Consider the following 22414-nt stretch of genomic DNA (forward strand, 5'->3'; position numbering starts at 1 on the left):
ACACAACCTCGTAAATCTGATGAGAGGATGCCTTGAGTTTGCCAAGTTGTCATCAAAGCTAAATGTAGCTACTTTGGGCAGTATAAAATATAAAACATATTCTGCTGTGTTTGAACACGTTTTTGTTCAATACGTTCCATAAATGTTCTTTTATAGTTTGGATGTCTTTATTGTACAATGTATTGTACAACAGCATTAATGTACAATGTTAAAAATAGGAAAAATAAATCATTTTTGTTTATAGTAATATTAAATGTTAGATAAAGGTATTGTGTCCCCTGCTTAAAAAATACAAGCATTCAAACAAACAAACACACACTTAGTCCTTATATTATTATTAATGGAAAACTTCACCCAGGAACACAACCAGTATAAATCCGGTCCTGTTTGTTATTGATTGTTATTGATTATTAGTTTTTTTTTATCATTGTTTTTGTTAACAGTGTTACTGCCAATACACTTATAATGACAGTTGTTTAATTGGAGAAACACACAAAACACAATTGGAGAGCTAACAGGTCTCAATGTTAAGCCTCAGCAAACAAAAGAGCCAGAGCATCTGTTTTTTTCTTGTCGCTCCAGCAAAGATCAATGTCGTATTAATAGTGGAAGTAGTGGCTCAGTGGAGGCTCAATGGTTAAGATGTTGGACTTCAGATTCGGAATGTCATGAGTTCAAATCATAGCACCACCAAGCTGCTACTGCTGGACTTTTCAACATCTTTAACCCTCTCCTCAAGTCTGTCTGGATAAAGGCATAAGCCAAATGCCATAAATCTACTATAGGTGCAGTCACACAGTGAATATCTTCTATATAACAAAGATTCTTGGTGAAGAGCAAAATAATGTTATATTGAAAGTGGTTGTTTTCCAAGTCGCTTAAACATTGTTCATGTTAAGGAATGTGAGTTTGTTAATGTTTTTGTTTTCTGAAAAATCTTGTTTTTTTTTTAGGGTTTTTTTGTCAATTTTTTTTCTTGAAGCACATAATCAAAGTAACAAATTGGGCTTTTGTTCCATTTTTTTGGTAGATGACTCACACAGATCAGTTCCACGGTTAGTGTTTTTTCTAACGGTCCATGTAGTAAATGTTTTAGAGCACAGATTTGAAGTTTGTGTTTGTTTCCTGACTATTGAACTGACCTGAAACAATGACCATTTTTATGATGATCATGGCTGTACGTTTTGGAGCAAAGCAATGATGCAGTATACAGATTGCTCTTTGATTTTGGCTTATCATTATTTGCATTGCGTACTGGCTTGCTTGTGTTGCACCATTGTTCTGTCGAATCTAAGTGCCCCTGGTGATTTGCATAGGCAGATCGAGCCTCCAGGCCCGGCATCTGGCCCGGCGAAAGGGTGCTTTTGTCCTGCTTTGACACGAGTGTCTGTATTGCTTTTGGTAACCCCCTCTTAAATGTGCCGCCACCCACCCCCAACCCACCCACATCGACCTCGGGCCGTCTGGATGGCATGGCATCAGCTGCTTTGTGTAAAGCTCAGCTTGAATTTAGGACTGAAATTATTCCGCTAGTAAAACATTATTCCGCTACTAACGTAAGTAATTCGAATAGAAAAAAGCAAAATCATTTGCCTCGATGCTTCATTTAGTATTTTATGCTAAACTTTTGTAATTTATAAACATGACGTATGCACAAAACAGCCTAGAAACGTGTACGCCACTTTCCACGCAAAGGTTGCAAGCTGTGTCGACATTTCCTCTTTTCGCCTTCTGTGTTTGCACGTTTTGCTTACGCAGGGCTCAGATTTTACTTACAGGTGCGCACTTTTTACATAAATCACAAACTTTTAATGTACAGTGGCGTACGCATGTTTTTAGCCTGGTTTTATGCATACGTTTATAAATGAGACCCCTGGACAGGTAAACACAGAAGTCGCTGCGTAATGAAAAATGGAAGAACGTAGAGAAAACAGCGACGGGCAAGTAGAAGAGTCAGGCCAAAGAACACAACAGAAAGTTTGGGATCATTTCCAACTAAACATAAAGAAAACACCGTACAGTGCTTTGACTTTCTTTTAAAGCAATTTGCAAGCGATTTTCAGGAGACCTGTCTTTTTTTCCCTTGTATATTTTGTATTGCTCTTTAAAGTAGAAAAAAAACTTCTTCTCCGATTACTCGATTAATCATTTGACTAATCGGCAGAATACTCTATTACTAAAATAATTAATCGCCGCAGCCCTAGTTGAATTATTGGTATCAGTAGACGTACAAAGACGGGTGGAGAAACAGGGTAGACAAGGCATAGGGGAGTTCTGAGAACTTCCCGCTTCCTTAAAGCTCAAAACACTGCTACAGTTCTGCACTTCTACACAGTATGTAAACCTCAGCAGGTGTGAAACAGCCGTTTTCATATCGGTGTTTTTTTTTTGTCATTCATAAGAGTGAAGCATGGATATAAGAACAATGAAGGGAGTTACAGAAAGCGTACTATAAAAAGAGAAACAGATGTGGCAAACAGTATAAGGGTTAAATAAGGTGAAACGGGTAGATAGACATTGTAAAGGAAAGCATGAAGTGGAAAAGGACATAAAGAGGGTAAAGTGGCTATAATGATTGCTTGATGGAAGTAACACTTATAAATTAGAGTACAGAAATTAGAGAACAGAAATTAGAGTAGATCACATTGTAAGGAAATAGGGACAGAATTAAGGAGACAGAGAGGCATAACAAATGTAAGGGGACATGAGAACAGAAGGGACAGAAATAACAGGAATAGCACATTAAGGAGAAATTGAGATGCAAGGATAGGCAAATGGAATGTTGGGACACTAAAAAGAGGAGCAGAAACTAAGAAGGGAAACGGGACACAAAGACAATGTATTATAGGAAAAGGAGAAAGTGGTGGACAGGATGGTGGGGAAAGGAGGAAAAGAACAGATAAAGCAGGAAACACTAAAGAATAGATAGGGAAGGTGTAGTAAGACATGAAAACAAGGAATTAGTGTCAAAGGGAAAGTTTTAAGGATTTGGTGGTCTCATATTTATTTTTAACATAAACAGAGGACTTTGTTCGTTTTCCTGAACACTGAAGCACTATTGGTGATGGCAGAGCTCTCCATCTTGATTAGCTCACATAAACCCCTTGCAGAAAAGAAAGGCTGTAATGTAGTACATGTAGTCAGACTGGTCCGAATCACTATTACTTTTATATGTTGCTGATCAGTATCAACTTTTCTGAATTTTCCAACAAACACGTCCATATTGATATTTGTAGATTTCACTTGTCGCCCAGCATTACACTTTAGAGGCCTAAAGTTGCACACCTCTCGAATTCAATTAAATAAACACGAGTCGAGCAAACGGTGTCACTTTCCTTGGTAAAGAATAGATGAGATCTGACTCGCCACTTAAGAAACTTGACGCCTTTCCTGCTAAAATTGTCATTCCTAGAACAGAAATAAGGATTCAGAATGTGTGAATCTGAAGGTATCATAGCCTGAAAAAGAAACAGAAGCCAGTAGAGCAGATGTTTTCATCTGGGGTTACAGTCAATTCAGTATAGTATCCTGTTGGAGTTTATTTACATTAACATTTATGGCATTTGGCAGACGGCGTTATCCAGAGCAACTTGCAGTTATCAGTTACACAACTGAGCAACTGAGGGTTAAGGGCCCAGCAGTGGCATCTTGGTGGTGCTGGGATTTCAACTAATGAGCCAAAGCCTAATGCTTTAACCAGTGAGCTACCACTTTCAGTTTATGTGAAAAGAGGTAAGCTCAACCTCAACATTTGTGTAATTAAAAGAAATATATATTTGGTGATTAAAGGCCTTGTTTTTGTGACCAAGCACGGATCTTTAACTATGGTAACGCTGCTCTTAAAATGATAGGGAAAAAACCCAATCTGTTGAAAATATCCTGAGCATTGATTAACATTAAGATATTTTCTCAACCTTTAACCGCATCTATTCGGAAAAATAGCAAATAGTTATTAGCAGTTATTTGGTGTTTATTATATAGTTTCATTGTTACACAGGTTGGTGGTTGATTGAGTATTGAAAGGCCACAATGGTTTCTGACTCATTGACCTAATTGACTTGGTGTCAGTGTTGGCTCAGAAAGAAGATATCACGTCTAAATCCAGACAGGCCAAGTTTATCAGATGACTCATTGCCTTAATAACCCAGGTAGGCCTGGTCCAATGAATCTCGATTGTCTGCACTAAATAATCATGGAGACTAAAATCCAAAATATCTTATCAAAGAAGCATTTGTATTTTCGAATGGTGCGCAGATGACAACTTGTCTCTACTCCTTAGAATATTAGTATACCAGGAGTTCGATCAAATTATTTTTAAATTGATCTGAATGTTTGGACAGGAACAGAGCAGCTAATCAGCGCTAAAGCTGTTGTGTTGTTCATAACAGCACTTACTTCCTCTGCTCTCTGAGCTCTGATCCTAATCAGCGGTATCTCTGTCAGTGCGCCGCACAGTTGCACACCACAGGACATAAACGCACAAACGGAAGTGGCATATAAGCGCACTTGCTGCCTATTTTCCTTCTCCTCAATAGAAGAATCTTGCTCAAACTCCGTTTATTATAGAGTGTGTGGTGTGTGAACTGCCCCGCTGCCAATATGACTGTTTAGAGATGACTGTTGTGTACTGGGTCATGGATTCAGATTTGACACAGAGCCAAAATTTCATCGAGCAAACTCTGTAGCACAATTTATGCAAGATTATATCACATTGCTCTGGTTTACTCATTTTGCAATGCATTTCTCGCTATAGCGTCATTGCCTTGTGCATCTTACGACTTATATTGCACGCTGCTTGATATTTAGCCACAGGAAAAATGTGGTTGGAAAAAGCATGCAGTATAACATAGTGAAAGTGCATCTCTGTCTTTACATGTTAGTGTGGCAGCCTGGGAAAACCCTTCATGTGCTGGAACTTCTCATTATATTCAGGTCTCTGAATTGTTTTCTGAACTGAAAGATGTTTCCCCATTTGCATGTATTTCAAGTCAAATCGTGACATCAAGTGTGTGTAAATGTCTGACTAATCATTCATAAACCTTTTATTTGTAGTTGACTATAATATATTGTATAACTAGGTTATATACACCAGTACCAAAACCATTTATTTATTTTTTTTTTATTTATTTTTTTTTACTTTTGAGAACTACCTGTTCCAGAATGACAGTGCCCGTGTGCACAAAGTGAGCTCTGTAAGGATATGGTGTGCGAAGGCTGAAGTGGAAGAACCTGACTATTCTGCACAAAGTGCCGCTGAACACTTTTGAGACGAGCTGGAACACCAGCTACGCCCCAGGCTTTTCTCAGTAAGACCACAGGTCTTACTTAACACACCAGCAGCACAAATTATGTGTTCATTATCATTGCATTTTACTTTTTTATAGGGAACTTGTTGCATCTGAACATGCTACAGATGGTGTCATGTTTGAGAAACCCTGGTTTCAGTTTGATCAAAGCCCTTATTTGGTTTCTCCCTTTAGAGCTTTGGTGTTTAAAGAATGGCAGCTGTTCCGTTTCTCTCGCCTCGTTTTCATTTTATTGCCCTTTTTTTTCATAAACAGAGTCGTTCCCTGTGCATTGTTTCGTTCTCTTTGTATTGCGTAATGACTTTCCTTTCCCGGGGCAGACGCGGGAGAGCCGATTGTGTTGTGTTTTATCGTTGCCTCCTGATTAGCTGATGATGGACTTTGGTTATGTGTGTGTGTGTGTGTGTGTGTGTGTGTGTGTGTGTGTGTGTGTGTGTGTGTGTGTGTGTGTAAGTTTCTGCAGAAGTGGTGAGCAGATGTGTTATGTACCCTTCTTTGTTTCGAACAGGTTGTTCATGGTGACCTACTTTGTGTAAGTACAGGTGTGTGATGTAGGTGGTGTGTGTGTGTGTGTGTGTGTGTGTGTGTGTGTGTGTGTGTGTGTCTATCTCTGTTCATTTTATTGTAACACCTGTAGTGGTTTTGCAGCTCTAGAATTAATAACTTTGACCCAAGGTGCTAAGTGAGAGAGAGTGAAGGAGAGAGAGAATGAATGCGTGACCTTGTGGTTTTTCACCTCTCTGTAATATAAAATATTTTTTTGTCTCAGCTGTAACTGACAGATTTAGGACTGACGGTTTTGTGTGTTTGTGTGTGCATGTGTGTGCATGTGTGTGTGTGTGTGGGTGTGTGTGGGTGTGTGTCTGTGCATTTGTGTTTAGTAATGGGACTGTTAAACCTTATTACTCACTACTCATTAAAGTTGTGCAAAGTGGAGTGTGTTAGTAAATTCATAAAATTTGAAATATCACCACGAGGAATTTTTGAAGTGCTGTCCTTTAAATTATGAAGGATTTTCTTTTTTTTTTTTATTCCAGCCTGGCAACATTGAACATGTTTCATCCTTCACGATTTGCATTCCCATCCCGCATGTGCACCTTTTTAATATTTCAATTATTTCTGATTGCAATATTATTACAGGATTCCCTTTGTAACATTTATTTTATTTTTTTATTTATTGCCCGAACCTTAAAATTTGTACAAAAAATTTTAAGAAACAAATCAAGACATATTTGTTAATAAATATATAAGGAACTTCAAAAATGTATATTCATACCGATGATCTGTTCAGTGGTGAATAATTCAACATCTAAGCAGAGCATCTTAAACTTTAGATTATTATTTATACATTTTTTAATTTTTATTAATTTATTAATCTTTATTCAGTATACATGTTTTAATAAAAAATAAAAACAACAGCTTTGTCCTTTTTGCCAGTGATGTCTGTAATAATAAACAGGCAGATTTTTTAGAAGGCTCTTGGATGGACGAGTGAGTACAAATAAGGGCTGGGCAAAATGACAATATGATCACACCTAAAATACTTTTTTCTAAGATATCACAAATATTATCATTTATATTTTTTTACATATAAAAATTCTGATTAGGAGCAAATGTTATATTTAAGGGATGGATTTATTATGATATTTAATACAGAACCACTAATGGACTATATAGATCATCATACATACCGAATAGCTTTGAGCTCATTCACCCATTAGGGCGTGTTGGTGAGGTGAGAAGGCCTGGGGCCCAGCGTTCTAGTTCATTTCAATGGTGTTCTATAGGGTTGAGGTCAGGTTCCAGTTCAAACAATGTAAAGCACATCTACATGGAGCTGGTTTTGTGCACAGGGGCATTGCCATGCTGAAACAGATTTGGGTCTTCTAGTTTAAGGGAAGGTAAATTTCAATTCTACCACATTTAAGGACATCCAGTACACTTGTGTGTAATAACAGTACCAACAGTTCGTGGAAGTACCAGTTACAGTATGGCTGGTTGTCCCAATATTTTGTCCATCTAGTGTCTGTCTCCGGATGCATAATGGACTTAAAAATCTAAAATTCTTTTACACTGTCTTTTTAAAAATCCTGCGATGCCAGTCTGATGCTGTGATTTATTTATTCTTCAACTCTCACTGTAAGCACATGTACAGAAAACAGCCAGTGAGTTAGCAAGAGGCAGCATCATAGAACAGGGAGCAAGCAGGGCAGCAGTCATGTCTGTATTCTTTGGGGACCTGGGAGATTGAGAGGAAGTGCATTTAACATAAGCGTGAGCACACATGCCGTGTTAAGGGCTTTAGCTTTCTTTGCAGAACATCTCTTTACCCGGTTCTTCTTCCATTTCTTTTATTGCTCCTTTCAGTGCTGTGAAATTTTCCTTGGCCTCCATTTTGATTATCAAAATCACCTTCCAGTGTTGTGTAAACCTTGTCTGCGCTTGATCATTCATTGTGCAGACATTTCACTGACAATTCTCAAAATATTAAGCAGAAGAGCAATTTATACAACACATAAGAAGATATCTGACTTTACGTTGACTTCATGGTTTCTCACTTAATATAGAGAACGGGTTTGATTGTATCCATGTAGAGTCCCCAGGATTTGTGTGTCGATCTGTGTCTCAAGTGTTCTTTATCTACCACTTCCTGTTGAAGGTATCACATTCCAAGTGGTGGTGTGAAAAGAGCTTCATACCACACACATTTCTTGCACATCCGTCTGACTGACTGTGTGTGTGTGTGTGTGTGTGTGTGTGTGTGTGTGTGTGTGTGTGTGTGTGTGTGTGTGTGTGTGTGTGTGTGTATATATATATATATACTGTTTGTGTACTTGAACTACATAATCGTTTGTTATGTCTTGCTTATCTCGCCACTTTTCTGAGAACTGCTCTGTTTGTGTGTGCTTTCAAAGATAAGATTAGTAAAAGACTCATATGATCTGCAGGTTTTTTGTGTTTCAACTACATTTCTGCTGACACCTGCTGAATATTGAGATGGGACCTAAGCATAAACACTTCATTACTTCCTGTTGCTCCCCACTTCATATCCTGTTTCCCACCAACTGACTTCCTGTATGAGGATCAACATTCACTTCTTTAATTTTGTCTGCATTTGTGCCTGTCTCTCTCTCGTGACCTGGTTCTCAAGCTGTGTGTGTGTGTTTGCTTGTTTGAATCATCAGACATATGGTTTCTTCGTTTGCTGTGTTCACATCACTGAATAATTGACAAGCACCTGTCCCCACTTTTACCTATCTGTATGTTATACATAGCAAGGCCCATGGAGTGTTTTGCTAAAATAATTACAACACATACACACACAACCTTCAAAACAGAGAAACAATTGATTACTGTTGATGAAGGGAAGTTGAACCATGTTCACTCTCTCTCTCTGTCAACCCATACACCCCCCCCTCCCCCTTGCATTTGCTCTGTTTCTGTCTTCTAAGATACACTTATGTTGTGACCTTTGGTTGAACTAAGGAACTGATATGAAATGCTCTAAGCTGGGTATTTTTCTTGGTGGCTGGGATCAAGATATAACCCACAGACTGGACAAAAAACAAGCTGTCTATTTTTCCCTAGCCCTGAGGCTACAAAAGCAGAGATAGACAGCCAGATGAAAGAAGAAGATAGACAGGCAGATAGATAAGATGGCAGTAATGAGCTAAAAGTGGGCTCTGAGGGTTAATAAAACCTCTCTTCTTGAATACATCAGTATCCGGGTTCAGTATCTGTGTTTCATAGCCAAAATGTTTGCTCACTCAGAACATACACACACTCATTTAGCAGTCTAACTACGCTCCTTACAGCATCAAGCAGTCTTTGATTATTAAGCACACATAATTTAGATAATTCAATGGTCTTAATCCTTTTTATAGTATTTTTTTCAGAAGTGCTTGTGAGTACACATCGAAACAAACCTCTAAAAGCCTTGTTGTGTTCCCCCCCCCCCAAAACTAGATGTCTACATAACAAGGAGGTGGGATGTTATTCTAAACAGGAAGTCAATCACTTTAATGGAAATGTGTCAGTTTTGTTGGAGGTTTGGCTGCTCTATGCAAAAACCAATGCCTAGGGCATGCTACATGATTCCGGCTCCGAGGTCTTAATCCTTGACTCACTTTGAGACAGTTTTCTCAGCCTGTGAGTTATCACAGAGGCTCTGAGATGTTCAAGCTTTTTGGATGGTGATGGATCACGTGGTCTGATGCAATCGGTGTCTCGCTGCAAGTAAAGCAATGAATAGCAGCCAACATGTGCTGTAGGGAGTGTGTTGTTGTAAAGGAAGTCACAATCATCTGCTGTCTCGTGTAAAACATCCTTGAATCAGTTTGCAAATCAGCGATGACTGTGAGCAGCGAGTTTGTTCACAAATGTAATGATATGAAAGGTAAAATTTTGCTATATTTCCTGTAATGTACAGTTACTATTCGAGTCTCTGTCAGAATTTAGCTGTGTGTGTGTGTGTGTGTGTGTGTATATAAAGCACTGGCTGCTACGCTGAAGGCTGTGTAGTGTACAAAATTTTAAGTTTCACGTTAACCATGCACAGGACGAGCTCCGTTGTTAGGGCCGATAACATCTAATGGCTTCAGTGTAGGTTTTATTACAGCGCTGACCTTCTTGGAAAACAGTTTGCGTGTAAAAAAAAAAAATTGCACTAGAATCTGATTAAAATGCAGTTCTCCAGCGTGCTAGCATTTGTTTAATGATTTTCAGTAAAATAGCCTGCCAAAGTGGCAAGGAAGAGACCAGGCAGTGTAATTAGGCTGAACGTTAACTGGAAACGAAGCCTTGTGATTTGATGAGGTGTGTGTGTGTGTGTGTGTGTGTGTGTGTGTGTGTGTGTGTTGTTTGTATCTTTCCCAACATCTTGATTGAAGATTTGTTTGAACTTGGGTCTTTTTTTTTTCTTTTTTTCTTTTCTTTTTTTTTTTTTTACAGAAAACAGCTGCACATGTGCTGGTGTGTGTGTGTGTGTGTGTGTGTGTGTGTGTGTGTGTGTGTGTGTGTGTGTGTGTGTGTGTGTGTGTGTGTGTGTGTGTGTGTAAGCCTTAATTGTTAGCTGGAAATAAAGAATGAAGTGTGACACTGTAAACTTGTCTCAGGCTACACATATTTAGAACATCAGGTTCTAATGTTCTGTTTTAGCATATTAGCTCATGAAAAGCAGTATCAGTTAAGAATCTTGTGCCATTTCAAACCCTTTGTATGTTTATGAATATTTATTTGATGTGGTTATGTGTGAAATCAAGAGCCTTCTGTTGAATAATATGATATTGTATGTAGTAAAATAAATCAAGGCTTAAGACCCACCTTTTTAACCTCCACTATCAGTCAATGCATATGTGTTAGGAGTCCTTTCATTTTTCTGAAATGTGGTGTATGTTTCATGTACTATGTAGTGTTCTATCTCTTGTCCTGTATGTTTTTATGTCTATGTTGTCTCTGCTATTAACTCATGCAGCTGCATGTGATCCTTCGTCCTGGGCAAATGTCCGACGAATATGTTTATGTTTATGTATGTTCATTATATTTCATCTGTCTTGATATACTGAAATATTGTACCTTGTAAAGCGTCCTTGACCTTGGGAAAGGCGCTATATAAATTAAACTTATTATTATTATTATTATTATTATTATTAGTATCATTGAGGCCCTGTTTGAAGCTGACTAGGATCAGTACATGCTACTGGTGGTTCGGGAGAACACTTTTGGTGCTGCTTTCAATGGATTTCAGCAACTAGATTTATCAATATTGGAAACAATTTGGATTTTTATGCCTTTAAGGTGCTTAAATAAATATTTGAACCAAAATAATGAAGTGTATGTCTTAATAATCATGTGTGATTTCCTCATTGTTTGATAGCATCAATGTAGTGAATCAGGCAGTCATGATACGGATTGCAGTGATGTTATTGATGCTCCTGTGAAATTTTGAACTGCAATTTCAAAACCCTGCCAATTTCACGTTCAAGTAGAAAATAACTCCCGACTCAGCTTGGACACTCAGATCATGTTCTGTTGCTGACTAGTTTTGTATCTAAAAGTGTAGTATGATGTTTTGGTAGTGCATTAGACAGCCGGTTATTAATTTCTGACCTTACACGTCACATCCCATGTGAGTTTTGTGTAAATGAATTTAATTGTGATCCGATCTACTGTCTTCTGTCAAATATAATAACAAACACTTTCTCACCGGGATGTGTGAATGTGCCTGAAAAATGGCCCCGACTTGTTTTGCTGTTAATTTGGAATCAGTTTTTGCCTTTCGTTAGCAAAAAGTGACTATCAGATCCAGACACTAATATGGATGGTTGACTTATCGAGATTAGACCCAGCTCAGATCTCTGGCATGCCTGAAATTTAGGCTCACAATTTCTGACGATGATAATAACAGTAATGCTAGCAAGTTCCTGCTTCCTAAAATCTTAGATGAGCTGCACCGTTCCATATTTTATTTACGTGTGTGTGTGTGTGTGATTTGCCTCTCAAACATCACAATGCTGCAGATAATTGTAACTTTTCTCATGAGGTATTTGTGCTGAATTGTGCTGGAACATCACCACAACAGCTACAGGCTGTTTTCTCCCTCTTCATTGTGCTGTCTTTTTCTATGCAGCTGTTGCCTTCAGTTGCATAATAGCCTTATATTAAACACTTCCAATTTGTTAAACAGAAATACTTTGAATAATGTGTTGTTTCATATTCAAATTATTCCTGGAACTTGGAACACAACCACTGTGTTGTTCTCTGTCTTTGACTACTTTCTATGTAGCTTCACTGAGCATGTGGAAATTATTCTCTCGGGAGGATGGGTGTTACATCAAACCATTGTTTTCAGGCTGGCATGTCTCATCAATCATATATTACGTACAGTATGCTGATAAAAGTTTGTGGACACCTGAATTGTTATATATGGTTTTTGTTCATTTTTTTTTTTTTTTTTTTTTTTTTTTTTTTTAGAAATTCCAAAATTCATCCCCATTTTGCTATTATAATAACCTCCACTTTACTGGGAATATGCTTCACTATTTATTGGTGTGTGCTTGTGGAGATTTGTGCTCATTCAGCCACAAAGGTGTTAGTAAAGTCAAGTACAGATTAAGGCTGCAGATATCGATTATTTTAGTAATTGAGTATTCTACCTATTATCAAAATCACAAAAATACAGAATACCGGTCAAGTATTCTGAATCTTCTCCTCACCCCTCGCTGTTTTCTCCCCGTTCCTCCATTTTTTATTCTGCAGCATCTTCTGTGTTACCTGTCCAGGGGTCTCATTTATAAAACTGTGCGGAACCCGGAAACCAACATTATTTGATGGCCACAGCAGCGGAAGCACTAATAAAAAGAAGCAGTGCGAATGGCAACATGTTGCTGCTTCTGTCAACTGTGTCAGTGGGACAGAACAGAGAGTTGCAGTACTAAAGAGAAAGTGGTCCGTTCTGAAGGTATTCTATGTTTTTACTCCTTTTTATTAACATAAACTAATTTGTTTTCATACAGAGCCCTTATAGCAGTTTGAGTGCAGTCAATGCCCCAGGTGCGTCAGTAATAATGGTCCGTGGGGAAACACAGTGCTCTGTGTGTAGTTAGATGGACTAAATGAAGCATCGAGGCAAATTATTTGCCTCGATGCTTTTTTGTATTTGAAGTACTCGAGTTACTTGAGGAATCGTTTCAGCCCTAGCACAGATGTAGGGTTAGGAGGTCTGAGGTGCAGTGAACATTCCAATTTATCCCAAAGTTGTTCATTAGGTTTGAAATCAGAGCTCTGTAGCATGCCACGCTATCAAGATTTTCCACTCCATCCCATGTAAACCATATCTTAATGGAGCTAGCTTTGTGCATAGGGGCATTGCCATGCTGAAAAAGGTTTGGGTCTCCTAGTTCCAGGGAAAAGTAAATGATACTTCATACACATTCATCATATACAATTGTGTGCTTCCAACTTTGTGTTAACAGTTTAAACCACATATGGCTGGAAGAGTCAGGTGTCGCAACACTTTCGTCCATATAGCATACCTTAACAAGCTGTTTCCCAGTTCACTACACATTTTTAGAGGCAGTGATGTGGTCAGTCTATGTTGCTGATTTTGTCTAAAACACATCTATATTTTTTTCCTAGAGTATAAGTTTTTATGAAATTAGCCTGGACCTTTATAATGCCTTTTTCTTTTTTCTTTTTTTTTTTTCTTTTTTTTTTTTTTTTTACCACATACTAATTGCAGCTATATACTTTATATGTTTTCTATGTTAAGAAAATATATGTAATTTTAGCCATACTTGTTTAATCTCATGGACAACCAGATTTTTTTAATAATTGGTATAGAATCAGCAACCGCATATCATGCAATGGTAAGTCATTAAAAAATACAATATGTTAAGAATCTGGATATGCATATAAATATATAATTTAAGGGGTGTGTTTGATATTGTGCAAAGGTTTCAGATTTTTAGTTTCCCTTTTTACTGTGCTTTTTACTGTTTGTTTTTCGAAATTGTTTGCAAGTAATATTTACTGGGGATGCAGTGTTACCAAATATTTCACACTGAGTGAGTATTTTTTCACGCACAGTATCATCAGTATTGATACTGTTACTGTAATGAGTAAGATTCTTGGTATTAATCACTCAGGGCCTCATTGTGTTTCCCTCTGTTTATACCGTAAAACTCCTCATGTTTGTGCCTTGTGGACACCATTTACGCTTATAAATAGTGAGTGTGTATGTGTGTGTGTGTGTGTGTGTGTGTGTGTGGCAGAAGCAGCCAGAAGTGAGACAGAAACACACTTGTGTGTGACATCTGGGGGTTACAAAGCCCCATCTCTCTTGTCTGGGGGGTCATGATTGCTACCAGACACCTCAAATCGTTTATATAGATTAGCTGGGTAGGTGTAAAGAAGTAAAAACTCTGAATAAGGCACTGTGCCTCTGCTTAGAAAGCATCCTGACGTGTCCACAGACCCCCTTCTGTCATTTTTAATCAGTCCGGCTAAGCTGCCATTAGCTTTGATTTTCATGATCTTGTGAACAAGCTGTGGCTGTGTGTACATGGGACAGGCATGCTTAGCTTTCACTTCAGTTCAGATTTTCTGCTAAAATCCCTCATAAGCACCCTGAAACCCGAGGTTGGAATTAATAGCTTGGGACTCTTTGTCTTATTGAAAATGATATCCAGTCTCCTGGTGTGATGGATTTAATGGTTAATAGGAGTAATTTTTTTTTTTGGGGGGGGGGGGGGGGGGCATATTAGACATTCTGGTCTTATTCCAGGATGTGGTAGTAATGATTCAGCAGAAATAATGCTGCTGTTTATTTTTGTTTGCCATGGAGACTAAAAATGCTTGTTTCAGGATGCATTGTGTGTATGTAATTCAACATAAGAATTCTGAACTAAAGGGTGTGTTTAAGAAATATAATTACTCATTTGTAAATCATCCAGGGTGGATATTGTCTTTTTAATTATGTTTTCTGGTGAGAACTAAAAATGTTTTTTTACAAAGAGATTCTTTGGTCATTGTGGTCAGTAAGCAAGGCGGTAGCTCTGTGTTCAAAATTCACTGCTTTCATTTTGCAAGCCGCCTTTACACAGGCTTCCAAGACAGTGTTTTGTAAATCATGAACAATGTGGACTTGTGTTCCTGGAAAGCAAGTGCGATTGTTGAATCACATGTCTGAAAGAGAAAATCCCCCATCTGAAATTCTTCTGAATACAAGCTTTGCTATGGTAAATATTGTGTGGCGAAAGAGAAAGGAAGACGATGTAAGAGGGAGAGGGGCAGAAATAATGAGATAGACAGAAAACCTGTTTACAGAAGAGGAGATAAGAAGGCTTTTTTTTTTTACGGTTGTTGCCAGCTTTGAGAGAAAGACATGTGCGTATGATCAGGACAGGAACAGCTGGGGAACAACTACACCGCCCTGCTCAGATACAGAAGTGTGTGGTGGGTTTGTGTGTTTGTGGTGTGTGTGGATGTATGCAACTGTTTGTGTTCTTGCTGAACCCAGTTTTTCAGTTTTAACTGCTGGGTGGAGACCCTGGTCATTCTTTCGCAATGTCCCAAACAACAAAAACGTTTCACTGGCCTCATTTTCTCAGTTCAGGAAGTTTTTCAGCTTTTAAGCTGTTCGGATCAAAGGCAGCGTACAATTTGTTCTTCAATAGACTAAACAAACTAAAACTGTCAAAAGGTTCTATAAACACTTTATAATGCACTGCTTTAAACTGTAAAACATTTTTGTTAATCATTTTGAAATATATTTGAGATACATATTTTAAATAGAAACCATATGTCTTCAGCATGTTTGTGTCTCCATGTTGCTTTGGGTTTGTTGTCTCAGGTCTCAGAAAAAGAGGTGTGTCTTTGTTCATCTCAATAAATAAGGCATAACCCACTACTTCTTAAAGTGCCCTGTATTGAACTACTGTAATACAATATCAGGATAAAATTATTGGGACATCTGACTTTTTCAGCCATATGTGTCTTCCCCAAAGTGTTACCACGAACTTGGGATGACTTTGGATGTGGTAACATAAAATTTTCCCTTCATTTGAACTAGGAGACCCAAACCTGTTCCAGCTTAACAATTCCCCTGTGCAAAAAGCCAGTTTAATAAAGATATGGTTTACAATATTTGACATGGAAGATCTTGTGTGGCAAGCACATACGTGCTTATGGTCAGGTGTCCAAAACATTTGCCTATATTATATATTGTATAGTCTACACTTGCTTCAAATGTGTCATTGATTCATCAGAGGCTTTATAACTAATCATGAATCATTATAGCTGAACTGTCTTTAAAATCATTAAACTATTTAGTGCAAGATGTCCAAATGTGTTGCAATCTTCCACAACTACCTATAAAACATAGCACTCTTTTTATACAGCGTCCATCCAGTAATCTTATGTATTTAGATTTAAACATTTAAGTTGTGACACATTTTTGCAGGCTAAATTCAGCAAAGCAACCAATCACCAAACTCTATCCTATTCAAGGTTGTGTGTAATATTATAACTTTATAAATTTTAAAATTAATATAAAATTATAACTGAAAAATTGTTTAAGGATTCACACTTCCAGAAGTAGTAGACCATCCGTGTACTTCTAGGATACTCATGTTAATGCTACAATTTGGGACACATTCAATTTTGGATGGTATTTTGGACAGGCAGAAGGCATACAGGGATGCAGCATGTTTCTCATTTGAATCTCTCCTGGAGATATGTTTAAGTAATAAAAGCACTCAACCTTTGCCAGCTCACCTTACACAAAGGCTGTAACTGTTTAAAGGTTTAGTTTGTGCATAGTGCCATAAGCAACAATTGTGTATTCTATTTAAAATATTGATTATAATCTATTATTTCCTATTTAAATAGTTTCTTTTGTTTTGCAGACTATTTTTGGAATTTCAAACTGCAAGGATTGTTATAAATAACTTATGTGATTCAGTCTATGACTTTATATCAAAACTTTGGTCTGAATATAATCCCCACTGAACATCAACCCCATAGGAAAATTTATGTTTATATGCATGATAAAATATTGCAAGGGGCTTCATAAATTAGAAACTGATCCACTTTGTGGCCACTATCAGGCCACTGTACTTAAAATATAATACAAAGATAAAAGTGGCTTTCTGCTATAATTCTGTGTTTTCTGGTGAAAGCATTAGGTTACTCACTGTTCCTTGCGGTGTCCAATAATGCACCACTTTTTCTTTTTGCATGCCCCACATTTGGTTTCAGTATGATTTAATTGGTCTCTGTGCTACAGCAAAGTTAACCTTAATGACCCTGCAATCGAGCAAAGTTTCAACTGCTGTTATTTCTCACACATGCTTAAAACGCACCCACCTACACATTTGCGGCTTTTTTCATCTCTGTTTAGGGTGTAGCTTTGAAGTGATGCATTACCAAAGGAGGTGGATGAAGTAAAACCAAAAAATAAATTTCAGATGCATCATTTGTCATGGCCACAAGAAATAAATAAATGTTTTTTATTTTTAATTATGCATGTTAAACCCTTTTAAGTTTGCTGTTCAAAACCCCTTAGCCTTCAGCGTCATGCCAGCGCGGCCGATATCCCATTGTTCGGAGTCACTATAAATCATTCTAAAGATCTAAGCCTCAAGCATCGATTTTAGATTACGTTTTAATGAAAAACGTAGAATTAATTTATTTGCTGATTTTGTGTAAGTAGTACACACCAAAAATATGCATAAAAAAAATGCAGTACTTACACTATAATCGTGATAACGAGTCAAAAACACATCCACTGCTGAAAATACCAGTTGATTTGGAAAGATAAGGGTCCACTGAAAAACATGCCATAAAGCATGTGTTGTAATTTTGATGTTTATTCTTTGGTTTTTTGTCACAGTACTTGTTTGATGTATTGTTTGTATATGTTTCGGAAAAACCTTCATGTTGAAAACGTCAACTTGGTGGTAAAAAAACAAATATGGCTGGTAGAATATAGTGTTCTAAAACAAATGAGACCACCCACTAAAAAAAACAGTCAAAGAAAGGTGGAATCTCAGGCCTGAACATCCACTCTCTGCAGGTGTGGTGGTGAAGTTTGTTTGTTATAATTTCAAACCAGTAGCATTATGGAAACAAAATGATTGATGGAAAATGTAGCCAATGAGTGCAGGACTATAACAGTATATGGGAGGTTTTGATTTCTCACGTGGGCGAGTTCTTAGTTTTATTGCTCTTTAGAAGCTCTTAGTGGTCAATGAGTGCAGCACGTGCACTGCGACACACCTGGCAGGAAGTGGATTCAGCTCTTGGAACAGAACAGCTGTTTCCACCTCATGCTAACTCGGCTTTGTTTACAAAAAAATAAAAAAAATAAAAAAATGGACAGTCAAAAAAGTTGTTTCATCTGAGATTTGCACAAAGCAGCGATGAGGAAAATGTTAATTAATTAATGAATAATTGGGGGCGGAGTAACAACAGTGACTTGGTGATCTGCATGAGGATGGAAAATCTGAGCCTATTTTGCATCTGTGAGATACAATATATCTCCCTTTACAGTTTTATACGATGTTATACGTTTTATAGCCCATTTGTTTTTATAAGAGAAATGCTTGAAAGTGTGTGTGTGTGTGTGTGTGTGTGTGTCTGTGTGTGTGTGTGTATCGTTGGGATTGGAATAGCTGAACATCAATCTGAATGGAATATGAATGGACTGTAAAATAATAGCTTGTCTGGCTACTTGTCCATCAATATGAATGCCAAATCAATATCAATAGCGAAACATAATGTGAATAGAGACTAGTGTATGAATGACCACCTGAGTCTAGCAGGTGGCTCTTAAACAGGGGGAGAAAGAAAAGAATCAGACATAGTCTCAGATAAATGTTTGTAGGAATCTCATTTGTCATGAAAATTTTCAAATACAATTTTAAATATAAACTCATGAGACATGTGACTTTCAACCCGGGACTTTTCTAGATTGCTCCAAGACTGATTTAATCTATTTATATATAAAATACAAAATAATGTTAAATGCAAGAAATGTATATTTAAGGCACTTCATCATCTATAAATTATTTTCTTTTCTATATTGTGTATTTTATAGGTGTATTTAAAAGTGTAGCAGGAGCAAACAGTGGGTTTTGAAAGGTCTAGACAGAGCTCTATGTAAGTCAGTGAGTGAGTGAGAGAAGTCTGATAGCACTATCAACATTTAACAGCTGCAGGTCAGACGATCCAGGCTTTACACAAACCACAGGGTGCTTCTTGAAAATGACAGAGACTCACTTAGCTAGTTAGTGTAATAAAGCACACTTTGATTCTTCTTCTGTTCTTATTCCCTTCCTTCTTTTTGTGCTCTTTTCTCTCTCTCTTTCTTTTGTCTTCTGTCTTTCCCTTCCAGCAACAGCAAACAGAGACTGTGTGTTGTCTATGGTTGTTGAATTACATGTGCACTCACCGTTATTTCCACTGGTTGCATTACAGAATCTAAATCGGACCAATATATATAAGATCAAACTAACCATCTGTCTAAATGCATTATTCATTTAATAATGAGGCGTAGTGTGTGTGTATGAAAACCACCATGTACTTTATTTATAGGAAACAAATCCATACCGGTTTGGTATGAAACTGTCCGTAAAGCAGGAGAAATATTTTTGAATAACAGCGCAATCCAGATTGTGTTATATCTCTTATACAAGCAGAGTTTATTTAACATTACAGTGTTTCATTTATTAATGAATGACATGTCACAAATAAAATAAGGGCAGGTTACTTTGGGATAGTTTAAACAAGTGTGTCATGGAAAGGCATTATATTGGTTCATCTTAATTAAGATTTTAGCCTCTGAAACCATAAGGCATGTTAATTGTTCACATTTGTACATTTCACACACTTTTTTGAATCCAAACATTGTATGATTGAGGGTCTGGTTTTATTCATTAAAGTGTAATGCATGTAAAAACAGGCGATTAATGGTATTTGTAGCAAATATATTTTAGCTCCACATTCAGAGACGTCTGGATTTAATTCAATTCACTTTTTTTATTTGTATAGCGCATTTAACAGTGGATATTGTCCCAAAGCAGCTTAAATAGATGGTGACTGTACATTTTATGGTCATAAATTAGTCTCTTTAAGTTTATCCCTAATGAGCGAGAAAGTGGTAATGGTGGCATGGAAAAACCCACTGAGATGGTATGAGGAAGCAGACACAAAAGGTAACCCATCTTCATTTGGGTGGCACTGAATGTCCATTTATTATAGTTCCATTATTGCTGAGATTATCAGCTGTTTACTAATGGACATGTGGATGCAAAACTGTTCATGGCAAATGTACCATGATGTACCAATCCATCTTCATGCTTCTTGGGTTTAACCTTCCACAGTGACCTTGTAGTTTTACTTTGGGGTCTCTGAGAGAATTTAATGGTAAACTTTGTCCATTTTTCTGTGTTTTGCTTTATAAAATGAGAACGATCCACTTGTATTTTATCCTGATATCTTTCAACTCATGTGTCTGTGGGCTACTGTTACACACTACGCTATGGAAACCCAACAATCAAGAACCTTTACCTAATTAGCTCATGCTCCCGTTTAGACATGACATCATCCTTATACATCACGATTTATTGTCTTTCAGTAATGTTTCACTGAACTGCAGCGGTTTGGTCTGCCTCTAGTCTCGGAACAGTGATTCCATTTTATTCTTTACTGGGAAAACATGCATTACCTGTGTATTAAGTAAAACAGCTAAGATTACTTCAAATCGTTTACTGACACAGGTCATGTCTATCTAAGAGCATTTGAAAAAAGGGCTTACGGTTATTACATAGTTACGCTAGATAATTAGGCTCTTTTTAGAAGAAATAGTTAGTTTTTTTTCTAATCCATTACCAGGAAATGTGTGTGTTTTGTGTTGTCATGTTGATGTATGAGTGTGTATGAAAAGCATGCCCTTACGCACATGTTGCCTTGTGACCTGCTGAAAGGGTCTGCTTGTCCTTGCTGACATCACTTCCTGAAGCACACACTGTGCATGATTGAGAGGTTTTCAACTTGAATTGCAGCTTTTCCAGCAGCTCTCTTGAGACCCAGGATGGACTTCCTGTCTTGCCTGATAGGGTGAATTTTGTGTGTGATTGGTGAGTGCGATGTAATGAGCGGATACAAAGGATACACTACATGGGCAGAGGTGTGATTGATGTATAGTGATTTTTTTTTTCTAATGACCCATGAAAGGTAGAGCATGCACTAGGGAAAAATATAAAAAAAACAAAATCACAAAATAAAATAAATAAGTTGAAAATCACTTCTTAAAACCAAATTATTCGTCGATATTTGTACATTTGCATTGAAATTTATGGCATTTGGCAGATGCCATTACGCTAGAGTGACTTCTTGCGTCGACGTGTAGCTGTTTTTCCCGTACATGTGTTCAACACAACCAGTAATATCCATTTCCTTCAACCAGTTCAAATTGAACTGGTTGAATTCTGGTTGTATACAGTGACATTTATGGTGAAAAGAAAATAAAAAAAAGAAAGAAAGAAAATATTACATTATGTTCTCATCTCTCTGTGTCGCATATTTCATATCTTCATATGACTTAAATTGAGTGGTATTGTGTGACTCATACCTGCCTAGTGCTTTGGCCGTAATTCTCTGAAACAGTACTAAAAGAATGAACACTTTAATTTTTTCTTTCTGGGCTGGTTTCCTGATATTGATAGTCTAACTTCTCACTACAAATTTGTTCTTTTTTTTTTGTTTGGGTTGAGATCTGGTGACTTTTAAAGGCAGGGCATATGATTTAAGGCATTTTTATTTTTTATCTAAGAATGAAGAAGAGCTTCGTATTGATTCGCAGTGACACATTAATCTTAAAGGACAAATGAGAGCTGAACACTTCAGCGGAATTAATTAACGCCTACCACAGCATAAAAGAGTCCCTTTAATTTGTCATCCGTCTGCAAATCATATTGTACATAAATAGAGTCATAGAATGAGAGAGAGAGTTGAGGTTAAAATAACGAGGCACATTGAAAAAAATTATATTTTGCAACGAAATCTTATTTTATCATTCATAAAATCCACATCATTGACAATTTGGTCACATATTTAGTTCATGGTAAAAGAGGAACAACTGAAAAAGTAATATCCTCAAAAAATAAAAAAAAGTTATAGTCAGTGATCAGTATAGATATCTGAACTTCTTAATTCATCCTAACATATATAATATTTGATCCTTGATTCATCTGATGATTTACTACAGTCACAATTTATTTAATGATGTCTTCAGCGCAACAGGGAGAATGTGGCACCATTACAATAGTAATGTTACCTAAAGAAAAGAGTTTGCAAAGGTAAATTATGCCTCAGATATTGTTAATGAATTTAAACTCGCCCACTGATATTTTTTTGATACATTAACAGAACTTTGCTGCCAGTAAATGTCCTTCACCAATAACAGCATTCATTGGCCAGTGTGTTTTTTTGGCCATCCTCTGTGGACAGTGAGGACATTTGTTATATAAAACAGAAGATCGATTAGAGCTTGACAAGAACACTCCTCCAAAATGGCATAGTTGACTTGTCTGTATGTATGTCTGTTG

General features: G+C 37.2%; 1 protein-coding gene across 5 annotated transcripts in view; it reads left to right on the top strand.

The window, feature by feature from the left end:
• peli1b (pellino E3 ubiquitin protein ligase 1b) overlaps positions 1-22414 on the top strand; it is a 44934-nt gene that overhangs the window by 1410 nt on the left and 21110 nt on the right. The window contains exons 1-2 of one of the 5 annotated variants that reach the window (XM_083544802.1): positions 5678-5838; positions 12564-12765. The exons of 2 other annotated variants lie outside the window; for them this stretch is intronic. The gene's annotated coding sequence lies outside the window, so the exon portion shown is untranslated. Of the gene's footprint in view, positions 1-5677; positions 5839-12563; positions 12766-22414 lie in introns of those variants that run through there. 2 more of the 5 variants (XM_083544801.1, XM_083544803.1) reach the window with 2 other exon arrangements.

The sequence above is a fragment of the Silurus aristotelis genome (assembly GCF_946808225.1).
Source record: "Silurus aristotelis genome assembly, chromosome: 6".
Taxonomy (NCBI): domain Eukaryota; kingdom Metazoa; phylum Chordata; class Actinopteri; order Siluriformes; family Siluridae; genus Silurus; species Silurus aristotelis.